At 39.7% G+C, this 27,401-nt stretch overlaps 1 long non-coding RNA gene across 1 annotated transcript in view; it reads left to right on the forward strand.

The window, feature by feature from the left end:
* LOC106043307 (uncharacterized) overlaps positions 1-27,401 on the forward strand; it is a 127,129-nt gene that overhangs the window by 96,018 nt on the left and 3,710 nt on the right. Inside the window, exon 2 of the long non-coding RNA XR_007168041.2 lies at positions 23,285-23,397. This is a non-coding gene — a long non-coding RNA (uncharacterized lncRNA). The remainder of the gene's footprint in view (positions 1-23,284; positions 23,398-27,401) is intronic.

The following is a 27,401-nucleotide window of genomic DNA, read 5'->3' on the forward strand; positions in this document are numbered from 1 at the left end:
AAGGCAGGACTTGATGAACCCATCCATGTTGACTATGCCTGATAATAGCTTTGTTTTCTAAATGCCTCTAAATGCCATCCCCCAGGGTAGTCTTCCCCAGAACTTTTCCAGGTACTGAGGTTAGACCAACAGGTCTGTAGTTCCACAGGGCTTCTCTCATGCCCTTTTTGTAGGTAGGTATAGCACCGGCTAGCTTCCAGGCAGCAGGGACTTCCCCAGGCTCCCACAACCTTTGGTAAATGAGAGCTCTTGAAATGAGTGATTTATTGGATCATTGCTAATCATATGCTCATTTACATAAACACATATTCAGTACTGCAGTGGCCCATTTTTAAATGCTTCCAAAGTGAACCAGGAGTTTTTTAGAAGCAGTAGAATATGGTGTGTGCAGTTCTTCTAAAAGAAAGGACCAAAAATTAGTGAGACTTGTGGTTTGCAATGAGTTCTAAATAAAATTATAAAAACAATAATTGTTAGCAACTGACGTTCACAAACTCAGAGTCATTATTTCTGGCACAACTGAATATATTGCATGAATTATAAAATAGTGAAAACTTTCTGTTCCTTACTGCTCCATCTAGACCAATAGTAGTTTAATTTTCCTCCAGTTGGATACCACGTACCACTTAACCTCTGGAGTAGCTGCACTATTCTTAAGGAATGCCAATATTGCATGCAAGAGAAAATAATGAATGGCACTGCTGACAGGATGATACATTTTCTATATAAGTTCATTTTTAACAGGAAAAAAATCTATATGTATGCTTTAAACAACCTATATTTTCTACCTGTTTACCATGTACTACTTTCTTGTTCTGTGTTAGTTTGCAGTAACGTTTATGGTCATCTGATCTTTTTGAAAACACAGTACTTTTCACAAGGAAATCAAAGTATTCTTACTTCATGTGGAAAATCTTCTTACTTCATGTGAATACACATCAGTAAATTGAACTAATGTGAGTAAATTCAGTGTCCCTGCAGATGCAAGATTACCAGACAGAAAGAAACGTGTTAACTCATTTCAGCCTGATTTTTTTTAACCGGACCCCATATGGAGACACCATCAGTGACTTGATTAGTCCTTCATAAAGCTTTTTAGGATTTAGAACAGATAACTGCATTCCCTTTCTGTCATCCTAGTTAAGTTATACAGCAGCTCAACTGGGGGAACTATAACAGCCAGTATTAAAGGAGACTGACTTTGTAGGCTTTGAGAAGAGCTTATCAAACTGGATCCACTGCACTGATTCTCCCATCCACTGAGCTGTGATTAACACAGTTCCATATTAAGCTGGGAAAAAAAACAAAAACAAAACAAAAAAAAAAACCACCAGGATTTAGTAATATCTGCAAAATGTATTGTTCTGAAGGAAAAATAGACTAGTTTGGCTGGTGGATCTAGGATAGGTGCCAAGATAGCTAAATCGGCACTCCTGGGAAAGAGTGTGGAAAGTCCCCCGATGTTGTACAGTGTGTTAAAATAGGTCTTTTGTTTGCATCACGTTGAAGTTAAATAAGATACCATCTGTGCTGAGCTTTACGTCTTATGACCATAACTGGCCTGTTTTCGGTTCCTGCTACTCAAAAGAGACCGTGAAGATGGGTACCACTGCAAAGCAGGTCTGGATGGGTGCCCAGTCTGCACTGGCTCTCTGCTGCAAAGCTTCCAGAAAATGCAGTAGGACTCTTCACAGATTGGAGGCATGAGGCAATGCTCTCTAAGAACTATCTCAGAATCAAAAGAATTAGGAAGACTTGGAGAATAACAACGCATTTGGGGTTTGTTTCCTATGGTAAGAAGGCATAAGCAGTCACAGATTATGTACATATGAGTAAATTAAATGTGCCTGGGATTGTTCTCTGACTTTGAGGCCAAACGTCAAAGAAGAGCCTGTCCGTACTATTAAACTCTCTGACCCTCCAAATCAGGGTGCTGGAATTCAAATTCCCATTGGGAACAACCCCTGGCCAGTGCCGGCTTCTGACCTGGGTCCAGGAATTGTTTGCAAGAGCGGCTGACAGCCTTGGGCCAAAACTCTGCCTGGAAACTTTATAGTAATTTAACAGTGTCAAAGACAGACAAAGAGTCCAGAGCTTTCCCTAGACTGCTTCATTTACTGATAGATGTATAGTCTCTGTGTCCAAGTGCATCGCTGCTTGTGTGTCCTCCATGCATGACATTTGAACCCAATCAATTTATAATTTGACACAGAGGAAGAAATATCGATCACACAGAGTGCTACAAAGATAACGAAAGCAGGTAGAATAAAGAGTGTTTGAGGCAAACTCTACAGTGTAAGTAATACTTCATGTATATCTTAATACTATATATATATGTCTTTCTAACTTGTATTTTTCCATTTTTATTGGCTGAACTCTTAAAAATTCTTGAGCATATGTATATTTGTGGGTCAGGAGAAATGCAGTAGGTTTGGCTATGTAGAAATAAAACTGGCTGAAACAGTTAATGAAATTACTAGATGAATTGGTGGTTGTTTCAATCACATAATACACAGCCAAATATTGAGTGATGGAGTCTACATTTTACTGCTCTGTGCAGTAGAGGGAGAAAAAGTGTTGTGACATTAGATTTGAGCAACTACAGGGAAGAAACTGGTGGAAGTGTGGGAGGGGATCAGGTGTTCTGGCAGCATGATGTAAAACAATAGGCATACGAGCTTTTATTGGCACTTGTCTGCTTTGCTCAAAATGAGAGCTTCCTTGAAAAATTACCCCCCGGGTAGGTAGTGTTTCAAAGCTATATGACAGCATTAGCAGAGAGTTGTATCAGTGAACACATTCCTAGATAATCTCTGTGCTGGCAGCTGTGTGGTGCTGGAACTCGGAATATTGCAGAGAGGCAGAGAAGTGCCCCATCACAGCATCCAGCCTCTTCTAAGCATAGGAGCAAACTGAGCAGCAAAAGAAGTGTTGTCTGAGGCAAACATGAGACCCCTGTCAGTGCAGGGATCTCTCTGTTGCAGACAACTCTGTGTAATTCCTATACTACAGCAGTATCCGATCCATCTCAGTTCTGAATCCTTACTCTTCTGCAGGCATTATTTTCCAGATGGGAGACTGAGGCACAGAAAGCCCATGGTTTGCTTAAGCAGCGTGGACCATCTGTACCTAAGCAGGAAATGAGCTGGGTCTCCGGAGCCCCAGCACAAGGCTGTCATCATAGGGTAGTCTATTTTCCCTGTGCCATGATGCTCCTTGTGAAATAAAATGCCTTCCTCTGCTCCCTTGGGAATCTAATTCTGTGTACTGAATAAATAAAAGATTGAAAGCAGGAACACAAATAATTTTCTTTCCCTTTTAAGACTTTGCAAGCTAATTTATTCTGTGTTCGTATTTCACTTTTCCCTATCTACCTTCCACATTTTCTGTGTTTTCGTCCATGTTTAAAGCACGCTGTCTCTTTCACATGTCATTCTTTCTTAACAACATAATACTTGACATAATCTGCCCTCTGGATCCTTTCTGTGGTGTAATTATGTTATCTTTGCTGTTATTGATTTCTGTTGCTAGGGGATGAGGTCGTGCCACTTCTGGCCAGTTCCCTCTTTGCAGTTCAGCTGTATTCTTTTAACTCTTAAAGATTTTCCTCCTGAGAATGCTGAGTGCCAAGTTTTGAAGTCATACAAAAATGCCAGCAATCCCAGAGGATGATTTTGTCTGAGGAAAGATCACAAGATTTAATTATAAAAAAGTAGACCAGATAGCAATTGGGAGAGATTCTGATCTCAGCTGTTCGTTTCTGAGAGCAGAATTTGGCCAACGAACTTCGATTTTTCATCAACCCTACAATGTTATTGTTCAACAGTTTGAATGCTTCCAAGTCAAAATATTATAATTTGTTTTTTTTTTATCAGTTGCACACTTCCAATTGAATTTATTTATTTATTTATTTATTTTGAAAGGGCCATGTCCTTTTGGAATACATAAACTATTTTTGCTGTTCACAAAGTTTCTGCTTTTTATTGGATCTACCTTCCATTTTCTCTGCAGAGCAGAAATTTGGTTCAACAAAATGAAGGGACTGATGTGGAGCTTTTTAGATGCAAATAATATTTGAAGCCAAAGGGATTCTTTTTAAAACAAAATTGCTTCCTTCAACATAAACTGGGATTTGCTTTTGCTCCCTTCCCTTCCCTTCCCTTCCCTTCCCTTCCCTTCCCTTCCCTTCCCTTCCCTTCCCTTCCCTTCCCTTCCCTTCCCTTCCCTTCCCTTCCCCCTTCCCTTCCCTTCCCCCTTCCCTTCCCTTCCCTTCCCCCTTCCCCCTTCCCTTCCCTTCCCTTCCCTTCCCTTCCCTTCCCTTCCCTTCCCTTCCCTTCCCTTCCCCCTTCCCTTCCCTTCCCCCTTCCCCCTTCCCTTCCCTTCCCTTCCCTTCCCTTCCCGAGCTATGCTCTAGGGTGAGATTTTCATATGAACTCAGGATAAAAGCTACAGCTTCTGACTACCTGGTTAAACTCTCAAGATCTTAGTGCACCATTTTACTGAGTACTTGGATTTCTGCCTGCCTCTCTATGAGCCCCCAGTATCATGCAGGGATTACAAAATTTGCAGATGGTCACTCTTTTTATCTATGAGGTGTCAGGTGGGAGCAGACAACCTATGCCAGACCCTTGTGCCTGCTCTACTTCAGCCTGCTCTGGGCTTTGCAGCTGGATTTGCTGTGAGCCCTGGTTGATATGCTCTGTGGTCAAAAAAGGCCTCCACAATGTGACAGGAGACTGCAAAGCACTACAGAAGTTGGTCCAGCAGCTTCAGAAAAGATCGAGATAAAATAACAGGCTATTTTAAAGGGTTTTTAGCATACTGTTTTATTGCATCTTGACTGTCGTTTGCTTTTCCTTGCGTGAGGCTTTCAGACTCCGCCTATATATGCTGATTTTAACACTAGAAATTCTGTAATTAACTACAGCTAATTTGTTACGTGGCAGAATGTGGAAGATAATCTTTCTCTCTCTCTCTCTTTTTTTTTTCTTCTGTTTGCCATTGGCATTTGGATGTTACAGAGGTACAGAGGTGTCTCTGGGATAAAATCCTAGAATTATGTTCCTTTGTATACAATAAATGTCCAATTTGTAGTGAATCTGATAGCAGAATGTACATTTATAATGAGGTCTGTATCTGTGTTCTTGGTTTAACCAAAGAGACATCTCTCTTCCCCTTACCTAAGACCACATTTCTTCTAAGAAATACCTTCGTGCTTTCTGTATTAGTATGCCTTTCAGCCTGCTCTCTTCACTTTGGTAATGAATATGTAAGTGAAAACAGCAAATATATCTGCCATCAAATTGCATACAGGCAAGGGGGAGTAGTCTCAAAGTGACTTTTGAACTTTTAAACCTGAAGTGTTAGCACCAGATGCTTTTTCTTATTCTAATCCAGCATGAAATGTGTCCGAAGCTGAATGTACTTGTGCTAAGGCAAAATGCACTGTTTACAACTTACGTGGTTCTCGAATGAATCATGAGCTGTGTGCCATGTAGTGCAGAGTCCTTGCACGTACTTGCACACATGCACACATGTTGCTTTCCTGTAAAGAAATACTGATTTCTGCATCAAGTTATGGCATGCCACAGATCTGAAAGCTGGATAACCGTATCGCAGCAGCTGACATGACGGGATGCATAAAGGATAAGGGTACGGACACTGTCATCTCATTGCTGGAAACCCATAAACAGCAAGAGGCCAAATGGGCATACATATTTTTTTTTGTCTCTGCAAGTTTTGCTGTTCCTAAAATCTTTCTGCCTGTCTTATGTGGTACAGACCTTGTGCATCATCAGCCAGTCACCAAGGGAGTTCATATGTTCTAGACACATGTCCTTTTCCAGCTTGAGGGTAAGCTACATGTGTTAGCATGTACCAACTGGTACGGAAAAAATGATTCGTGAAGCCATCTCCTGAGAGCATGGTAGGGAGGGACTGGTGGGAAATTTTTATGTGAGCAAAAGGAAAGATGTTGCTAAATGTTCATGAGGTGAGCGGGGGAAAGCAGAAACGTCTGCAGAGGGCTCTGCCTTGTTCAAACATAAACAGCTGCATAGTGAAATAGCATTTTTTTTTAAAAAAACGGTAAAGCTAAAGTCTCACCTTCTGTTAGCAGCTCCCTGTGGTAATGCCAACAATCCTTTATGATCCCTGTAGGAACAGCTTCTTTAGTTACAGCTATCAGAAAGAGGCTCTTCTCTGCCTCCTCCTCCTTCTGGCAGAGTTCCCAGACTGGACCCATTTGGCTGACAACTTGCTCACCTGCATCAGCCGATGGCACACAAAGGCATCCCAGAGCACTTGGCTCCAATCTTCCTCAAGGTGAGAAAAGCTCAGTGACAGACACGCTCAGCATGCAAAGTCTCTCAGCACCAGGAGCTGTTGGTGTGAGGTTCCCCGTCACACTAAGTGGTGTCACACACCGGTTCCTGACAGCCTGCAATGAAGATGCACTCCAGCTGCCAGCCAAACCATCAAGTGCCTACCTCGGCACTTTCTGTTCCTATGAGTTTAGTCCTAAGCAAATGAATATTTTTCCTAGACTTAATATAATAAATAAATCATGCTAACAAGTGATGTGCATGGGAGGAAACAGGGTGAAGCAGAACTGTTAGTATATTTGTACAAAGCAAGGATATCTGATTTAATCCATTTAAGTTCCTTTCTTGTTTAGAAAGATCTTGTTTGTTTCAGATCAGCCTGACAGTATAAATATAAATCTGCTCACTGATGCTATAATCTGAGTCTTTAATGAAGCCCTTTGAAGCAGAACTTACACACTGAGGGCTCTTGGTTATATATCCGTTACCTCTTACAGCTTAATTTAAACTCATAGCTTATACAGCAATAAGGAAGTTTCAAAATATGAAATTTACATCCTTGGGTAATCCACTGAAAACACTTATTTACAGTGATAGCAACACAGAAGGGGATTACTAATAGCTTTCATTTCCCAACCGCTGCTGCAGGCAGCAAAACAATGAAATTACGTTTGGCTTTATGTGCAGTCTAATCAGTTGATTCCAGGATTACTGACTCTCTCTGGCTTCTGTGGCTATGAATACATAAAGCTGGTCAGTCCTGCAGTGTTGCATTTGTACTCCTGCCATTGAATTAGCTCAAGGCATGCTTGATGAGGTGGGAAGAAAACAACTGGAAGGGAAGAAATAAGGAGTCAGGGGAAGGACGTTGGACAGTCGGGGTTGTTTGGGATTGGTACAATTGTATCGGAGTCAATAAGACTCTCTGGGTGATGAATCAATACAAAATTTGGCTATAATATTTAAATACAAGAAAAATGCTCTCTCTAGTTCTGTGGAGACTGACCAGGGTCGCTTACTGCTTACTTTTTCTTATTGTAATTGTTCTCTTCCAATACTTTTGGTGGCTTCTTTGGGGGAACTTTTAGTGTGGTATTGTGTTAGCAGAGCCAGTCTGCTTTGTACAGATTTTATATATGTAGGCAAAAGCAGTCACTTGTTTTATTGTAACTGTATAATTTACTTGGTGTACACAAGTTTCAGTGAAGGCTTGGCAAATCCAGTCTTGGCCTTCGCTGAATCAGGCAAAGAACTCACCACAATAGGTGGTACAGGCACTCAGCTTCTGTTCTTGGGCAGTTACTGTGCAGACCTGAAATCCTGTAGTGCTCTTAGTGTTGTAGAGGAGATGTATGCATACAGCCTCACGCTTCACAGTGATTTTGAAGGGAGGGGTGTCAGTCAAAACTGCAATTGGTTGTATTTTAAGTTTCTCAGTCACCTGGCTGCAGCTGCCAACCCCCAGTCTTGTTCTCATTTTGGAGGGCTCGTATCAGCTCTCTTTGTAGCACCCTTCTGATGAGAACAACAGTGCTTCTCACAGAAGTACTGAAGTCCTCCTGCCTGAGTCAGTGATGGGAAGCGTTAAGGGATTCAGTTACCTTTTTTTCTCTGTGCTCATTCAAGCACTTGGGATTATGTGGAAGGCATTGACCTAATCATCAGAGACCCAGTCTTCAAACCCTTCCTTAATTCTGTTCAGTACTTACTCAGGCAAGGATCCAGTTGACTTCCTTGAGTTCAGCCTCAGCAAGAAAACAAATTAAGGACTTGGCCTCAGCTCTGATGTCATACTCCATTTCCTTTCACTTTAACTCTTCCTTTTATCAGGTAGTGAAACTGCACTAGAGGGGGGGAGAGAGCTTGTGTTTAGATGATGGATTCTTCACTTCCTTTTTTTTTTTTTTTTTCTTTTTTTCTTCAAAACACAAAGATGTGGAGGCTTGGGAGAGGTGTGAGGAAATGGTAGCAGTGTTGCTAGCGTGTAGGGACTTAGTGAGGAAAATGGTACTAGCTTCTCTAAATACACAGAACATAAGCAGTTACTTGAACAACTGATTTCCCATAAAGATTCTGCAGCCCTCTTTAGAGCTCTTTATCTTATCTGCTGCAGGTCATGATGGCATTTCCTGGCTCAGAGAGGACCCCAGAATGCCACAGGATAAGTGCTGTTTCCTGCCCTGGCACACCCAATACTTTCTGCCATGCCCCCCAGGGCCAGAAGGCTTTGTCTACAAGTTCTTCAGTTATATATATGTCGTTTTTGCAGCAGACAAGAGATCATTTCTTTATCACTGCTTGTAGATTCAATTTATTCCCCACTCGAGAGCAAAATTATAATCCAAAATACAAATAATTTGGAATGCCAGTTCCATTTTAATTTTTTTTTTATTTTTTTTTACGTCTGTTGTCAGGGAGACTTAGCTGACTCCAAACTCTCTATTTTGAGGTTAGAGGCTTAGGAATGAGCAAAGCCTCCCTCAGGCTATACTCCTTTCTTGCATATTTAGGCTCCAAAGAACAAGATGGAAAAAAACCTTAGCCTTCTAGATCTCCTACTCCCAACTGCTTCATGGGTGCTATGAAAGGGCCTTGCCCTTTCCAATTCAAGTTAGCATCCCTGATTCAAAAGACGAGACAAATGCATGATTGTTCCGTAGATATGTCTGCCTCAGTTGAATGTCATTACTAATACTGGAATGCTGTCAGAGTAGATATCCTGTAGTTTCTTTGAGCCAGATGCATTCTGTCTGTGCCAAGAGTATTGGCAAATGCACAAACACACACAAGTACACACAAATATATTTGCTGTGAGTTCCCAAGCAGCATAGCTGCTTGCAAATATGAAAGACAGCTAAGAAATCAGGGCCCACAGTAACCCTGGGCACCCCCAACAGATGATGTTACTATAGGATCCACACAAAAAGTGGATGGCAATGAAATTCTCTGGGTTCCTCCAGGGAAGAGATGCTCACCTCTGTGAGAAAATAGCTCACAGTCCTACAGCTCAGTGAGTGAGGTCTGGAGCAATGTGAAACTTACACCTCCCCTTCAGCTAACAGGTTTCAGAGTGTTTTCAAGCTGACCTTTAAAGTTTCTTTTGTGCAAAAAGCACTTCGGTAATTTCCAGTAGGCATAAAACCAGATCTATAAAAAAAACTATGTGCTCTGAAATGGATTGTTGCAGTCCTATTTTCACATGTGTTTGAGTTTTGATAGGAAATGTACAAAACGGCCATAGTTATGTCACTGGTGTTTGCCATGCATTGCTTTTTGCATCCTGTTTCGCATTTTTCACTGTTCATTAACCTTACTGAGGCACCTAACATGATGGGATTCCCCCCACCCCAGCTGCCCCAGATGATATTTCTTTATGACTCAATTCTTCTCAGCTATTTCTTCCTTCACCACAATCATCATGATTTAGATCCTGGTTTGTTTTTTTTTCTTCATTCCTCCTTTCCCCTTAGTACCTACACATCCCCTGAGTACAAAGAAATGGAAGATTCTGAGGCTGCTCAGTGGTGCATGGGCATTGCCTTGTCTTTAAACTTGCCAAAATATTTCATCTGGAAGGTCCTGAGCTTCAGCTGGTGTAAATTGCTGGAGCTCTGTTGCCCTGCAGTGGAGCTGAGACTGTATACCAGCAAGAGACCTGGTGGCCTTTAGCTTCTACTTACTTCTCAGGTACTGAATCTTCAGGAGACCTGGACTTGGACATAGATGAAGCGAGGAAGAGCAGCTCTATAGCTACAATTTCAGGATCCGTTTTAATGAAACTCACTGGAGCATCACTGTGATATGAATATTAATCACATCATCAATTTTGGGTTCTATCCTGCTTCTCCTCAGATTAATCAGAAAAATCTTGCTGCTGCTGTAAACCAGAATCAGCTCCTACTAGAGGATGATGATAAACTTCAGTTCAATCCTTCAGTCAGTCTTCAGTCTATGAATCTTTCACTAGTTTCATGGATGTCAGTGGGAGGACATTTCCTGGGTAATGATTCTACAATCAAGCACCCTATCTGTAATGAAAACAGCTCCCCCAAAGAAAGGGGGATTCATTGAAAAATGATTAATCTGCCTCACCACAATTTTATCCTCAATCAGATGACTCAACTTTTTAACCGAATTCAAGAACCAATGCTGTGCAAATAATTGTCATTTGTATTCAAAGGGAAACTCAAACCTACTTCATCCATTATTCTGTTATTTGTATACCTTGTTCTGTAACAAGTTCCTAGGAAGGAAACAAATAAACTTCATAAACAACTTTTATTCTAGCTGTAGACCTACCTGAGGATAGAGCTATTCGTCTGCTCAGCCAGCTGTGCCAGCCCCAAGATGAAGGGGATGGATGGCACATAGTGCAGGAGGACATAATTCCCATCAGCAGTAACATGGAGGGTAGGTGTTATATTGAGGGTTTGCAGAGTGTTTCAGGAAAAGGAGTAAAAAATCTGATTTTTTTTTTTTGTATTTGGAGAAATCTTAAATTTGTTATTGTCTTTTAGCAAAACTGGCATTTATTGCAAATTACTTCACAGCTAATGAGGGAATACTATATATTTATTTTTCTTTGACTCCAACAAAGGCAAGGACCATGCAACATATCTCCAGCAAAAAGGAATAGAAGAGTTTTTAAAAACAATTTCTCTTTCTAAAATGTCAGACTTTTTTCTGTGATTTACTCTGAATTGTACTTAAGGACCAGATCTTTCTTGCTGTTGCTGGCACAAAATGCTTTGTGGTTTCTACCAGTGTCTGGGCATAAGCATTATGAGAACATGGTTGTGGGATAAGGCGGTCCTGCATATCATGCTTACCACCAAAGTATCTGAAAGTCTGCCTGCACTGTTCAGCAAAGTGGCTAACACAGAGGTTTCAGTACCAAAATAATCAAAAAAACACAGCTTCTGTCACCCTGCCTCGGGTGGGTTCAGAAAGAACTAAATACAACTTAACAGAAATGTAACCTCAAGAATGCAGAGTTTTATTTCGTTTTCTATTTAAAAGAAAAATGTTTTTCTTAATTACTTGGCCACAAATGAAACTCATCTTCTCCGTTAAGTTTTTTTTTTGCAGTGTAGGTCTCACTAAAGCTGGGCGTAGTGTAGTGGCATAGCACAGAGGCACGATCAAGTGTAGATTGTAACAGTATTATATCTCTGTGAGTACCTTCAGGCACAAAAGGAAAAGAACAAAGACTTCGTGGGTTCTTCAGTTTGCAAGCAGTATCCCATGTAGCTGCATTGCTCTATCTGCATTGCAGCCAACAGTATAGCTTTGGAAACGCTCCGAGAAGGAAAGAGTTTTCAGTTTCTCAAATATCATATTGGCTTTTACTAAGTAGGACAGCACTCATTCAGTGGTTCTGTGCTGGAGTTCATCTTGTATCGATTTACATTTAGCGTAAGCAGCCCCATTACAAAGGGAATTTTACACCACACGCAGTGTTTTTTGTTTGTTTTGTTTAAAGCATGCTGTGCCATAAGGCTGTTCAATGCCTAGCTTCCACACCATATTGCTGTCTCTTACTTAGTCTTCCAAACTTCATCACCGAACATCCATGCTATATCTTCTAGAGGTCTTTTTCACTGGGAAGAATAAACAGAAAGACTTTATGTTATTCGTTACAGAGCTGTGTGAGGAAGTACAGCCAAATCTTTCTTCTCAGCTCTACTTGTTTCTGTCTTACAATCAACACTTGCAAAATTGGTGGCGTTTTAGAATGTTATTTAATTCCAACACAATCAAAAAAAATATATTTTGCTATCAGAGAGTTTGAGGATTGCAGAGACTGGTAGCCAACAGCCACTAACAGCCCATGCCACCTATTATGGACATTTTAGTAAGAAACAAGCCCCAGTAAGAAAAACAAGGCTTGGATTTTCCAAGTTAGGCTAAGTAACTCTGAGAACTGGAATGCTCAACAACACTGCATATACTGATGCAGTTCCCACAAACCTCTACTTTTACAGACAGTCCTGGTTACTACATCCAAACCCACAAACTCTTTGTTACTTAAATCATAACTACCAAATTGTATTTCACTTTTTTTTTCTTTTTTTTTTTTTTATGAAACCGCAACAAAGTGCATGATCCTAACAAAAAGAAAGGCAGGTGGAGAATGACGGTACACCTAATTTTTACCACGTGGAAACAGAGAACTCTTTCCTTATGAGGTTTTTCTGTGGTTCAGGGTCACTGAGGAAATAACAGTCCGTGAAATTAAATCAACACTCATTAAATCCAGTAGGTGAAGTTAGTCTAGATGCAAAATAAGCTAAAAAATTGATGACCTTACACAGCTTCTGTGTGGTTGTTTGTATTAGCTGCTTTCAGGATTAGGGGAAAAATTCTTTCTGGGCAATATAATTCCCTAGAAGTTAACTGATATACTCAGACGTAAATAGGGTCCTTTATGGTTTGAATGTTAGTGGTTCAAGTTTTAGTCTGGAAAGTATTGGTAGCTACCACAAGGATTTTCCATTTGCATATTGCCGCTGTATCTCCTAGCCTACAGCAGAGATAAGAATAGCATCCAATAGGGCCCAGCTGTAACTCTGAGGTCTGTGCTTACCGAGGAGCCGTACCACAGGAAAAGCCCCGGGGAGAATTCTGGCTGACTCAAACAGGAAACTCTCTTCAGCAGCGTGTGCTGTAGGGACAGCTCTGCCGCCAATACGTTCGCTACACACACCATACATCCCACTTGCAACCAAGGAGCCTACACCCACTGTACCACAAGGTGGGGAAATCCCAAAGCTGTCCTCCACTGAAGGAGAGAGAGAAGGTCCTCATGAACTGACAGAGAACGTTCAGCAGCTCAGCCTTCAAGTTCCACATGGAAAACATCTGCAAAGTCACTGAATGAAATGGGCTCTCATAGGATAGTATGGCACACCAGTGTTTTTCAGAACATCAAGCAAGTATACTGGCATTTTCCAGATGTGCACTGCAGAAGAAATAGAATTTTAAACTGATAATGTGAAAGCTTATTTGTTGCCACAGCAAGATATCTACCTTTTCATTCTGACCACAGTGTAAGTTCTCAAAGTTAAAAATGTTCTAAGTGCCTCCTTTCCTTTATAGTCAAACCTAATCTCCTTAGAGGATCGATAAGGTATCTGGGAAATAGTCGCTAGGAATGTACGTGGATAGGGAGATGTGTATATTTGTAACTTCATGGCCTCTTTGCAAAGCAGAACTTATTGCAAACTATTCCCCAACAGTGCTTTAACATCAGTACCAAGCTGAAGACTGTGGGTCAATTTTCTTCTCGCTTGTCAGTGGGAGGATTGTCTGTAAAGGGGAAGGGCTTTTGAAGGAAATGAGCAAAACGGTCAGCACTGGTGAACACAGAGTAGGCAAACATATTCTGTCATGAAAATAAAATTTATAAGATGAAATACCCAAAATACATCAAAGTTGATGTCTGTGAGACCAATCCCAGAGTCCATATTACTTCAGTTGTTAACTGTGTGGGCATACAGTGGTTTATTTTCTGCTGCTTCAGCACTGCAGCATAGTTAGTACACCTCCTCCCCAAACTTGCTTCTTTTGTTCTTGCTAATAACAAATTCTGTTTTAAACTATATATTTCATCAGCTAGATCCCCTCAAAAGGAATTCATGTGCAGCTAGAGAAGCTGGGGTAGTAGAATGAGCAATAGTGCCAGAGGAAGAGAATACACTGCAAACTACAAGGGGCCTGTATTGACAGAACCACGTATCTCAGGGCTTTGCCCTACTGGGTCTGAAAACCTCCAAGAATGTAAAATCCCTCTAGGTCCATGATCTACTGCTTAATTTTCCATATAGTATTTTTATTTATTTATATCCAGGCAAAATCTCCTAACTCCAGCTCACAGTCACTGTCTCCCCATTGTTTGTCTCTCCACTGTTGACCTCAGTAACGACTGTTCACCACTGTGCTCTCAATAACTACTCGTGGGTTCTGGAGACAGCAGGTCCCCTGAAGCCAGCCACCCCTTTTCCAGGTTGAACAAGCCATGTTCCCTCGGCCTCTCCTCACAGGGCAAGTGCTCCAGCCTTTCCTGTCTTGGGAGCGCTCTGCTGAACTCGCCTGCAGGTTATTGACATCTTTCTTGTACTGGGGGGCCAAAAGCTGAAGCCTGTGTTCCAGATACAGTGAAGCAATTGCTGACCAGAGAGAAATAACTGCTTCCCTTGATTTTCTGGCTCTTTGCCGGCTGGCACAGTCCAGGGTGCTGTTAGCCCTCATCTCTAACTGTAGCTGTCCCCCAGGACCCTTGCGTCCTTCTCCACAGGGCTGCTCCCCAGCCAGGCAGTCCCAGTCTGTCCCCTACTGGGTCTTAGACTGTTCCAGACACAGGGCATGGCATCTGTCCCAGCTGAATTTCAGGAGTTTCTTGTCAGCTCATTCCTCCCGTCAAGCTCCTTCTGCATGGTAGCCTTGTCCTTGAGCATATCAGATTCACCCCCTCCCCTTCATTTCAGGCTATCTGCAGACTTGATGAGCATAAATCTGTCTCTTTCTCCAAACCCAGGAAAGGCCCATGAGGCAATCCACCTGTAACCATTTACAAACATTTGTGTTTGTTACAATCTTTTTCTATCGCTTTATTAAATGCTAAAATTGTTGCAATTGCTGTATTAGAAAAACTTTTAGGAGCAAATCTGACCAAACATGATGGTTCCAGCACGTTTGTTGCACGATAGTCTAAAGAGAATAGATTTGGGTTGCCAAGGTGTTTTATAAGGAAACAGGAATCAATAGAGTAAGTTTGCATGTTATACTTTACCATTTCCTATCTAATGAATTTATGGGCCTGGCAAGAAATGACTTAGACTTCAGTTTCAACTTAATTCCCAAGTACATTAAGAAAGAAATATATAGGAGCATCAGTATGCCCAAGAGTGAATTGGAGACCCATATATTGAAAAGAATAACCTGTGTGTACAGCAGGACGCTGTTCAGGAAGATACAATTCACTCTGGTCTAATTTTGTTTCTGCTTTTTGCCCTTTATTTTGGGCCCAACTCTTTGATGTGCAGGTTGCCCTGGCCTCAGAGTTTGTAGCAGGATGTTTCATTGGAAATAGAAAACTGAAACATTCTTTAAAGATAGGATTTCTTTTCGCTACCAAAACACACATGCACAAAAAGGCAAAATGCCAAAAGTGTCATATTTAAAAGACAAAAGATGCAGAGCCAGAAATTCCCTGGCTTCATTAGAGGTGTGAATATTGCTATGTAGTTTTTACTCCAAGTTTTGGCTCTCTTCTCACTCAGTTGTCATCTTTATTCATAAGCTTAGAAATTCTGCTGAGTGTGTCAACCTCCTCATTCGCTTCTGTGGCTAAACATGCCTTCTCCTGTTTTAGGAATATTTCTTACAGAACTTCTTTCTGACAATAAGCTTTTGTTCATTTGTTGGCTTGGTTTTGCTGTAAGGATGGGACAGGTAATCTTGGTAAGAAAATAATCCTTCCTCTTAGCTCCTCTGTAGTTTTATTTGCCATCTTATCTGCATGATTAAACGTTTAGCTGATATGATTGTTTCTCCTTTCTTAATAGCTTCAGGCAAAATTTTGTGATTGTGTCCTACTAATCTTGCTTGGGTGTCTGTCAGCTTCAGTGCAGCTCTCTGGGCTGGAATACCATGGGATAAAGTGCTGTGTACCCAGGTACCCTGCATGATTTGGTCTGTATACGTAACTAAACTGCACCAAAACTAGCTTCAAAAATGGAGGCAGCAAAGCTGCAGTAGCCCAGGCTAATTAGCTCCCCTGAGAAGCCAACTGCACTACCTAAAGCTTTTCAGCATCTTTGGTCACACCTTGTTTTTCTTTCTGGAAATACTTGCTGTGGCTGCTTGATGTCCAAGCAACATTCTTGCCATCCCTCCTCCGTGTCCCCATTGACAGTTACACAGAATCATAGAATGTCTTGGGTTGGAAGGGACCTTAAAGGTCGTCTAACTCCAACCCCCAAACACCTTCTTGGCATTTGTAATAAAAATGTCCCTTCTTAAAAGCACTTTGTTTTTGGCTTGTTATTGCAGTCAGTGTACAAAATTAGGTAGCAGGAGAGAGGCACGCTGAAGCCACTGTCAAAAACAAGAATGTCTCTGTTGTCTGTAGATCTGAACGGAAAATGTATGAGACCTTTTACAGAGAGCACTACTACACAGAGAGTAGCAAAACTACCCTTCCCAGAGAGTCTTGATTCAGTACCACATGACAACAACATGGGATTTATTGAAGGTGATATCATCACAACAGTTTCAGCTTGTACATTCAGTCTGCAAGCATAATAATGATCACTGAGCCCAGCTAACTTCTAAAAGCCAGATGCAAAGATGGCTGATATTGCTGGTTTGGAGACGGTCATTGCTGTGTTTTGCACCAGCTGGTTTCATCTGATAAAACAACTGTGGGCAGAATTAATTTGGGAGTGAGTAGATGAGAGGAAAAAGGGTTACTGGTGGTGGTATCCACCAGTCCAGAGGTAGCTCAAGGTCACAGCATCCAGACAGGGTCCAAGCAGCCCTGGACCTGACTGGCCCATCTCCCATGCAGCTGTGTGAGCCCACAGTATCCAAGCGGCCGTCAGTGCTGTTCTGGTGGTTCTTCCATGTGGACTTAGTGTTTTACTGCAATGAAAAACCTTAGCCAAGGTCAATAATATCTGTCATTAACGTCTACTTCTCAGTTATAGAACAAAATGCAGCAACATACGACTAAGCTGCTTTTATTGTTTACCTAAGAAAGCTCAGTTTAGAGGAAAAATCTTTTTTTCTCAGTGTTGGTCCCAAGTGTATCAATCTTTCCACGTGAAGCATGTGAGGTGCCAAGAAGCCTCTTGACTTTCTGAAGCCAAAGATTTGGCTGGTATAAATTTACATTGTCCATTCAAAATTAATGGAGCTAAAGTGTTTCTTGCTAACACAGGATCTGGCCCTGAGACCGAGCAAGGAATTTTACTCAAAAACACCATGTATGTTACTCCTGTACCTCCAAGTTGTTCAGAGAGGTATGTACCTCCAAGCTCCAGAAGTTAAGACATTCATGATTTGAACAGGCCGAGCGTGAGGTTCAGATACTATGCACTGTATCTTCAGAAGTGGGATAGGAGGAGGAGAAAACTGGAGTGTCCACTGTACTGTTATCTGCTTATGGAAAGGAAATTACTGTGGAGAAGACCCAGAGAGAAGTGCAGAAGGGAGAACATTGGAACAGAACAGGAATTTGTGTCCTTTGATGTGAGAGAGACTCACTCTGGTGACAAGATATTTAGCTCAGTTATCCAGTACATTTCTGCAGTGGCAGAAGTAGACAGCTTGCAGTTTTAACTGATTATCTCTTCTCAAAAAATATTTAGGGTGAGCAGACACACAACTTACTTAAATACTGCATAAGATATCAAAAAGAAATAGGTGCCATTTGGCACCTGCTGTAATTGCTATGATGGAAATAGCAATACATAACTATCAGAAGAAAGGGTGCCGCGCTTTAAAAAAGCTTAGAGCTATTTTATGTATTTTTAATGACCAATGAATAAATGATGCGACATACATTTTACATATCTGTGAAGTAATGAATTTGAGATTAAATCATACGTAATGATTTTGAGGTGCTAGACACATGTTTAATACACTGAGGGGAAAATTGCTTTTGATGTGAAGCATGCATATAATTACAAGTATGTTGGATTGTTCCTGAGAATACCTTTTATACTTGAAAACTCTTTAGCTCCAACAGCAGACCCACCATAATGCATACAGAGCAGACCTATAAGCCTCATTCCAGTTCATCTTCTAGATTTCCAGTCATTAAAGACAAGTGCAGAATATTCCTGATTTTACTTAATCCTGTTACTATCAACTACAGTGGTCTTCAACAGGAGTCATTACAAGGCACACACGAACGCAGCTGAACATGTTCATAAATGAGTAGTAATATATTTCAATAATAACAATGATGATGATGAAAAAACTGTATACCTATTTTCCAGAAAAAAAGAAAAAAAAAATTGTTCATCAGTTACAAGTATTGTTCAAACAGTAATAGAAAATTGCATTTTACTTTTTCCTCCAGGCAAAATGATGTGTGACTTTGGTTACTGACTGGAAGGAAACAAAGTAGTTTTTAAATCATGGAATTTTTTGGTCAGTTTTTAACTCATAGGGAGAAAGTCCATTGTCTGCCAAGCAGATGAGTCTTCCATCAAAGAATTTCAGATGTGATTTTTTTCTTAATGTAATAAGACACTATGCATTTTGTCCTCAGTTCTCTGAAAGGGATCTCAATGAAGCAATTAATATCAAACTGAAAGACTGACCAACCATCTGCCAATTCCAGCACATTCAACACAACTGGTGCTTTATTCAAATGCAGAGTCAGAGTACAGACTCTGCCATCACAAGAATTGATTTAGCTCAGATGGGAAGGCAAGAAAGATATGTAATTATACATAGAGTGAAACCTGCTCGTATAAGACTTTGATGCAGTAGTCTTTTCCTGCTACACTGAAGGGGAAAAGATAAGAGAAATCTTTCAATATATTGCAGTATGTAAGATGCAAGGCAAGTCATAGTGAATCTTTACTTGGCAAGAAGTTGTCCGGGGAAGAGGAAGAGTTGGCTCATTACAGAAGGTTTTGATGTTTAAGCTGAGGTATTCAGAGATGCTAAAAGTATTAAACACCCAAATCTGATTAATTTTGGTGGACTTGGGCAACATAATCTTTGGGCAACACCTGACTCATATGTTTTGACATTACAGAAGGCAGCTGCACAACAGGAAGCTATCCAACAAAGGGAGAGGAAATCCTGGGTTGCTTGGTTCGACAGAATATAAATGAAGAAAACGTTATGAATAAGGAATCAAAGCTCGCAGAAGATATTTTGTGGCAGATTCTGACCACTGATTTACTAAGAGCATGTAAATTAACTGCAAAGTCAGCTGGAAAAGCTATATGAGGTTTTCTACAGCCTTGGGAGAACCTATAAGTCTGCAATACATTTTTCCTCAATTAGTTTGCTTAGCTGCAGGGGGATGGGTTAGAATTTTGTCTTGAAACAAGGGTATAAAATCCTCACCCAGGTCACCATTCCTGTATTTATACAGAAAGTGTCCTCAAGTCACTATGCAGGATGTACACATCCTGTGAGAGTCGGAGAAGTTAGAGGAAACAGGATTTCTCAAACTAGGACTTTCATGTCTTGTTGTAGAGATTCCAGCTTCTGATAAGGGGAAAACATGACAATTGTCAAAAGTAAAGTAGTAGGTCAAAAAATACTTACCTTTTCTTTTTTTTTTTCTTTTTTTTTTTTTTAAATCTTTTTTTTTTTTCTGTGAAAATAATGCTACCCTGCCTATGTGACATATCAACCAAGCTTATCCATACTGTGTGCAGATCTAGCAACAAACACAAAGCACTCAAACTTTCACAGAAGTGAAAGTGCTATTTAATTTATTCCTGAGACTGTTACAACCTCTGCTTTGATAAGACACTGAGCTAGTCATTCAGAATAAGTTTATTCTGAGTCACCAGCAACTCTAGGAGATGAGAAAGTTGTAGTTCAGGACTTTTACGGGTAGAGTTTAAAAATGTAACTTGCTTCTTGACCCAAATTCATATGCCTTAGTATTGGCTAAATGTCTTCATTTGTTCACCTGTTGATTCCTATTTGAACCCCCTACAGAAAACATATTATCTCTATAGTCTCGATGTAAGAGATAGTCATACCTTTCTCCTGAAAAATGTTTCTAAGGTCAGCTGTTCAAACGCTGCATGCTTTGCTTTAAAACTAGCTGAAACTAATTAGCAGTGTGAGAAAATGATTGCTAACATCTAAGTCAGCGTTCATGTAGCTAAGCACATTACAAAGTCAGGATAGCAGATTTCTCATGGTCATTTGTGGAAGACAGGTATTCATTTGTAATAGCATAGCAGTGTTTAAACCACAGTTTTGCTTCTTCCTTCCCTATTTTGTGTTTTACAGGTTGACATGGATTTATTTGTTTCTTTGAAATAATGAAAGTGAATTGAATTTACTTTTGACTGATTTGACATTACTATTCAATCTTATTGATTTAATTTGGTGTGAAGGAGGGAGACACTCTGGGACTGGACATTAACTGCTTCTATGTAATCTGACACTCTTGCTGTATCTGCCTTCTCATTTTAAATATTGCTGTTGATGTTTGTAAACCTACTGAGCCCAAGGAAGTGAAACTTGGAGAACGTGAAATAAATCAGATTTCCTAGCCCTGATTGTGCCTGCTGCTGCTTGGGGAAAAGGTTAGGAGACCTCTAAGCTAGAATCTAGCTTCTCTGCAGCCATAGTTGTTCCTTGTACAAGGTTCTCGCTCCATCTTTTCCATTAGACTGCACCTCCAATCCAGTCCACAGATAATGACTCTTGTAGGGAAGCAGATTGAAGCTCTTGATACTAACTTTGCAAAGAGAAGCTGAAGATCTGTTTCACTTTTCTCAGCATCTTCTGGAGCTAGCTGCAGCCCTTGGATTGGTATGTTGGCAGAATGACAGCGCTTCTGTTAAGAAAGTGCAATGTCTGTGAATGTCTCCAGGTCCCGAATGACTGTTTACAGGTGATGAGGTGATTCTGTACATATGGCAGCCTTTCTCCCGTTATTTTTAGACAGCATTTTCTCCTTTTTGTTGAGCATGTCTGCAGTGATACAGCATCACAGAGGAACAAGTCTGAGCCCTGTCTGCTGGTTCTTTAGGCTGCCTTGCACTGTTCAGTTGCAACACTGAAACCTGCCTTGACTGAAGGATAACACCTGTCTGAAATGATCCACAGCACTTTCACACTGTCACCTGAAAAGGTGCCGTCACAGAAGATTTCTTATCTTGGAGGGAAACATTGGCAGAGGCAAATCTTCAGGCTGCCTTTGCTTATCTGAAGAATTGAGTCAAAATGCAAACAGGATAGATTTCTTTGCACCAATTTCTTTCCAGCAGGAAAGAGCTCTATGCAGACTTAATGACCTGGCCGCCTGCTGAGAGAGATAATATATGCAACTATCTCCCAATAGATTTCTGCTGTAAAAAGATACCTTTTTCATTTCACTCTTTTCATCATTATGACATCTAACATGGAAGTAGAAAGAACAAGAGTCATTTTTAAGGCATTTGTTATTGCAGTGTGAAACTCTTAGTGGGCCTTGTAAGTTAATACACATCTAAATACACAGTAACACCATCAGGCTCTGAGTATCCCAGGAACAGCTGGTGTATTGGCTGCTAAGGCCTAATTGTCTTTTAACATACTCTGCAAATGAATGTAGTGAACAGGTATGACTGTCAAAACCCCTGCTGCTCAACATGCTCTGTTCCTATGCCAGCTATTATACTAATTTTTCAAAGATGGTGAAGATTAAAAGACAAATAAGATCTCAAAATGGAAAGGCAACATGCAGTTTTATGAAAATTAATTTTTTATTTCTTCCTGATAGTGTTAAAGATAAAAATTATTGACCTTACCTTTCTAATTCCCTTCTCTGAATTTCCAAATCTATATTATTTCCTTTGAATCTTTATCTAATAAAACATGAAAATCCTGCAGCTCCTTCAGCTAGTGGTGTTTAGTCATTTCTGTTGTCTCAAACTAAAATAATAAAAAATAAAAACCATTTTTAGAAGATGAAAAACTAAAAACTTCTCGTAATTGTCCAAAACAAATAGCACTATAGTTTTCTTAACAGCTGTGGGTTGTTCAATATAAAAGACAGTGATTTATTTAAGCAGTTTATGGTATCTAACGATGGTATTCATTTTCTACTTAATTGTATTTAAGTAGCAATCTTGGACTACTTATGTCAATTCCTTTTATGGACTTTTTCTTATACTAATGGACTTTTTCTTATATTAATTATTATTATTATATAATATACATTCTTATATTAGTATTTCCTGTGTTGATAGGGTAGGTATATAAGTCTTCTAGTCTTTTTAGTGTTTCTTGACCCTTTTTAGCCTTTTACTTGGTCTTTTTTCTTATTTTTAACAAAATGATTTAAATGAAACTTTTAAAAATTCTTTTTTAAAGAATTTTGACTGTTGTGCAAGTTTTTAATCAAAAGTATTTGCCAAACTTTATATGAATAGAATACTTTCAGTTGCATCATTATTTTCCACTGAGAAATTCATCACACACACACACACACACAAAGTTTCCCAAGTTCTTCACAAAGACTACTTTGTAGATAATATTACTGAAATGCAGAGAATGATTTTGGTGAACTTGGTGCTACTGGATGTCCATTAACAAGAGGATATAAAGATCCAAACTGTTTCAGTGGGTTATATGTAAAATGGTTCTCTAGGTTACAGTGAGAAAATAATAGCAATATTATTTCACTGCAAAAGGAAATACCACTGTAGGAAATGAGAAATCGTGCAGACAAATGATAAGTCAATGCAGAAATGCTTCACTAGTGAAAGGATGACTCTGAATACATTTTGAAATATTTTTGTTTTTAAAATTGGGTCTTGTGGTTACTGTTTCACAGTCAGTACTACAGTATGTACAGACTGTATCTGTATATAATTTGGAAATGCAGGAATTCCACCTTTAATTTGGTGTCCTGAAAACAAGAAAAAAATACTATTTATCTCATAAAGGAATAGATTTTTCCCTGTTCACATATAGGGATATTATGGCAACTTGAATAGCAGTGTTACTTTTAAGGTGAGTAACAAACATAGAACAGCTTGTTTGCTGGTTCAAATAATTGCCCTTCAGGCTCAGTTGAGAACTACTATCCAATGCCTGATCCATAGTCTGTTACTCTGCTAATATTTACAGGACTTTTTGCAGTATTTGTCATTATAATGACTTAGCTTGGATATTCATTGTCAGAAGCTTATTGCAGCACTTGTGAAAATATCTAGATTGACAGCTCTGTGCAGTGAAGTCTTCTGTTAATTGGTTCACAGAAAACGTGTAACAGCTGATGTAAGGTTTCTGCACACCTGAATCCTACAGAGCTACCTGTGGGGAGCTGGAGGAAGAATCTAGTGTCTCTGCCTGCAGCACTGCTCGGATAAAGGTATTGATAGTCACCTTTGTGTAAAAATCTTCATTGTGCGTAGAAGTAAAGAAAAGAACTAAAGGAAAAGGTACCAGAAACAGCATATGCCTCAACAGCCCTACTTATTAAGTGGTAACAATTTAGTTTTGGTATGAACAGTACTAAAATTCAGATTAAGGTTCCTGCAAGAATGTTGTAGTTAGCAGAAAGGTGTTTACACATGGATTTTTAAGGCCCATGGAATTCAGAGTTAAGATTAAATTCAAAAGTCATCAAACTTGAAAGTTTGGAAACTCATAGTTGAAGTCTATAAACTCACTTGTCTCTCTCCCATAGTTGATAGCAGCCCACTTGAATTCGTACTTATCTATGTTGTAGTAAATGGTATTTTTGATTAAGCACTTTTAAAATACTTTAAGAAGTCAGCACATTTAAAAATGTCACTGCACTTGTACTTTCACAGAAAATCCAGGAAGGGATCAAAGTGTGTATGTATGTTTGTGTGTATTTCTGGCTGGCTCTTCTCTGTCTCTGAGCCTCTGCTGAGCTAAAATTAGAATGTCAGGATGGGTTGTTGGGAACTAATCGCTGATAAACTGTGTTTCTGTACATTTGGCACTGACTGATATATTTAATGAATCATGATGTGTCTCGCTTGTCATGTTTTTGCTGTGAGATGGCAAAAACTGAGGAAAGAATGTGGGTTTTCTGTTTTGTCTTATAAATGCTGAAAAACTGCCTTTCTTTGAATTTCTGGAATGAATAGAAATTGTTTGTTCTACATAACTATAGGTTTAGGAGATTTTAAATTTTAGCCCTTGTTTTGCTGCTTGACTGGGGCTGGGAAGTGGGGGGACAAATTTTAGAATGAGGGCAAAATAATTGATAAATAAGAAAACTGTGGGTGATTAATCTATGTGGATGATTAATCTATGGTCTCCAGGGATATACACAAATTAAGAATCTATAATGTGTATTGAAAATATAACTATTATCGTTGCATAAATCATCGATGAAATTTAGTGGTGAGCTTTTCACGTCTAATACCTGTGTGTTGTTTGAGTTACTAAGCCTGTGTCTCTCATACCAATCCCAAAGTAACACAGGCACTGCAGAGTTCAGACCAGAGCTTCCAGAAGCTTAAACAATGTCAAACTTCACTGATGTCCTTTCCAGTCATGTGAATCCTGATAGCTTTGCTTCTGCAGACAAGCAAATGTAGCTGCCTGTAGAAGTAATGCAGAAATACATTACCAGTGTTTGTTTTTAATTCTTCTTGTGACCTGGACAGTTTATGAACAAATTTGGAAGCTTAATTAAATTAATGCACTGAAAGCTGTCATTAGATTTGAATAGAGTGAAGAGGTAATGACTTGCTTTGTTTTTGTTGTTGTGGTGGTGTTTGTTATTGTTGTTTTTTTTAAAAACAGCAAGTTGGTAATCAGCAAAAAATAAAATCCTCTCTTTTTATTTGATGGTTCTCAAAGGGATTAAAATGAGCAGTCAAAGAGTGGAAATAGTTGGAGAAGTCTAGATTTTCTGTTCTCCCTTCATGTGTATTGCAAACACTATTTTACAAGAATTACAGGTAATACTGGCTCTAGGAAACAAATGTCTGACAGCTCTCCAAACTGGCAGCAGAGTATTCCTTACACTGCTGTTGTCTGGTGAAGAAGACCAGAGTGTTTTTAATCGCTTGCAGAGATCACACTGTTTTGATTTAGAATCAGCAGAAAGTATGCCATTCTCTGCTTATCTGCAACAAGCATCTGTTTTAAGATTACAGTGCTTTCTATAGAGCTGCAAAAATGTGTTGACATGTTGTAATTTAAAAGGAGATAGAGCTCACCGTGTGCTCACACAGGATACCTCTCCCACCAAAGCCAAAAGCAAATCTTGCTGTGACTTCATGTACATGAAGGACTCAGCCTTCAGAAACAAATATCATGAAAAGACAAGGGAGAGAACATAAGGTTTGTGTAATAACAAAGTCCTGGTTCAAGTCATTAAGAACAAAGAGTCAACTTCTGACCCTGGCCAACCAGCCAACTGGAGGTAAGCAGTTCTTATCTGGATTAAAGCCAACATAGCCTTCTCCCATGCCACCCATTCTGAGGAAAAGGAAAGGCTGATCTCAGTGTTTAGCTGTGTAGCCTCCGCAGTGAAGTGAATGCAGGCACATCATGAGGCAGTTCTTTCAGCTGTGAGAGAATGCATTCAAGCTAAGATGACCTATAACTGCCAAGCTCTAGAGGGTATCTCCTAGATGTGTCTATGTATCCTTTTTATTTTTTTTCTCTCAAAAATAAAGATTTCTTATTTAATGTCATCAAAACCACGTATACAGAAACATACATATGCATTACTTAGTATATGCAGAGGAAGGCAGTACTCATTTTGTAGGGTGTAATATCCAAAATCAACAATTATCTTCTAATGCTGTTATCCATGCCAATTAAGAATTTTGACTGTGTGATACTAGCTAGGACCTGCCACGTAGACTTTTCTGTTGATGTTATATTGCAATACAATTCATGTTTCTCCTGTGATACTATAACAGAGAAGCCTATGAATTGGTCAGAAGTAATATTGATGAAGAGATCATTTTTCTTATTCTTAAAACTCCAGTTTTAATGTAATCAACCAATGCAGAAATAATGATCTTAGTGGGATCTAATCTGATTATGTGCATTTGTATTCTGTGTGATTTGAGAATGTCTGCATGGATGTTTTTGTAGGAGGTAAGAAGTAAGTAAGTAAGAGTAAGAAGCTCTTTGTAAGGGGCTGTGTAATTTAAACGGATCCATTTCTGTGTGTTTAAACAAGATGGTGGTAGCAGATACTACCTGTCAGATGTAGGTGTTACATAAATATATGTAGTACAAAGATAAGAGAAACGAAATCTCCCATATTGTAATATCTTTAGGCATAAAGAAAAATAAAATCCCCTCAAAATACAACATAAATTTTTCCTCTTCGCAACTGAACATTTTGTTCTCCTCCCAGCCAGGCCTAGACAAGCTCCCTAGTTAAGCATTATTTATTTATCTCTTGGACTGAATTCCACATGAGCCTTAATGCCATTTTTTCATTTTTCCTCCTGTGACTGAGGGGCTGTAAATACTAATACAACTTGAAGAACTGACAAACTAGTACCTCCTGGTAGCTTGGTAAGGTGCTGCTGAGTAAACTGGCTATTGAGTACTATGCCCAGAAACTCCCTTCCTGTGATCCCTTTTTGTTTTACTGAGAGAGTTCCCAAAGCCCTTGCAGTCAGGAATAATGGCTGCTTCTCAGGTTTCACTGCCTCCAAAGTGTCAGGTTTGGCTTCCTGTGGTGAAGAGTGTCAATGAGTATGAAGGGAGGCAGCTATGGCGATGGTAGCCACAAGTAAAGTGGCTTTTCTGGTGCCTATGGCCCCAGTCATGGTTTCTGAAATAGCTGACAGAAGACTTACCCTTGTTATTTTCCTATAACAAGATCATTTTTCCTCTGTAACTGAGAGGAATGTAACAGAGATAGAGGAACCTATTTGTTGACTGAAGTAACAAAAATTTGGGGAAAAAGAAAGTTGTGAATAACATTCCCTTATCAATTTCTTGACTGGAAATTGAGGGTATAAATCTACATGAGAAAATGCCTTGACTTTGTTCAGGCTTGAAGAATAACAGGTGCCCTTACTAACGCTGCTACAAAAGTTGTGTGAAACTTGCATGCTCCAGCAGTGCAGATGGAAGGAAAGCAGGCCATGTCCATCAGCAGCATAACAGGAAAGGAAAGGGGATCTTCTCACTGTTAAGTTCACAATGTTTGGTTCCTTGAGACTTGTTTCTCGTAAATTTGGGGGTTTCACAATCTTCCTGATGTGTTTGATGTGACTAACTGCATAGTCGAAAGTTGTGAGCCACTTAGTACAGGGAATGGCAAATCAGTTACAAAAGGATAACCAGAAATAGACAAAAAACAATCTTAATTACATTACTCAAACCAAATGCTCTTACATATAGACATTAGTTAGACAA

The sequence above is a fragment of the Anser cygnoides genome, chromosome 2 (assembly GCF_040182565.1).
Source record: "Anser cygnoides isolate HZ-2024a breed goose chromosome 2, Taihu_goose_T2T_genome, whole genome shotgun sequence".
Taxonomy (NCBI): Eukaryota; Metazoa; Chordata; class Aves; order Anseriformes; family Anatidae; genus Anser; species Anser cygnoides.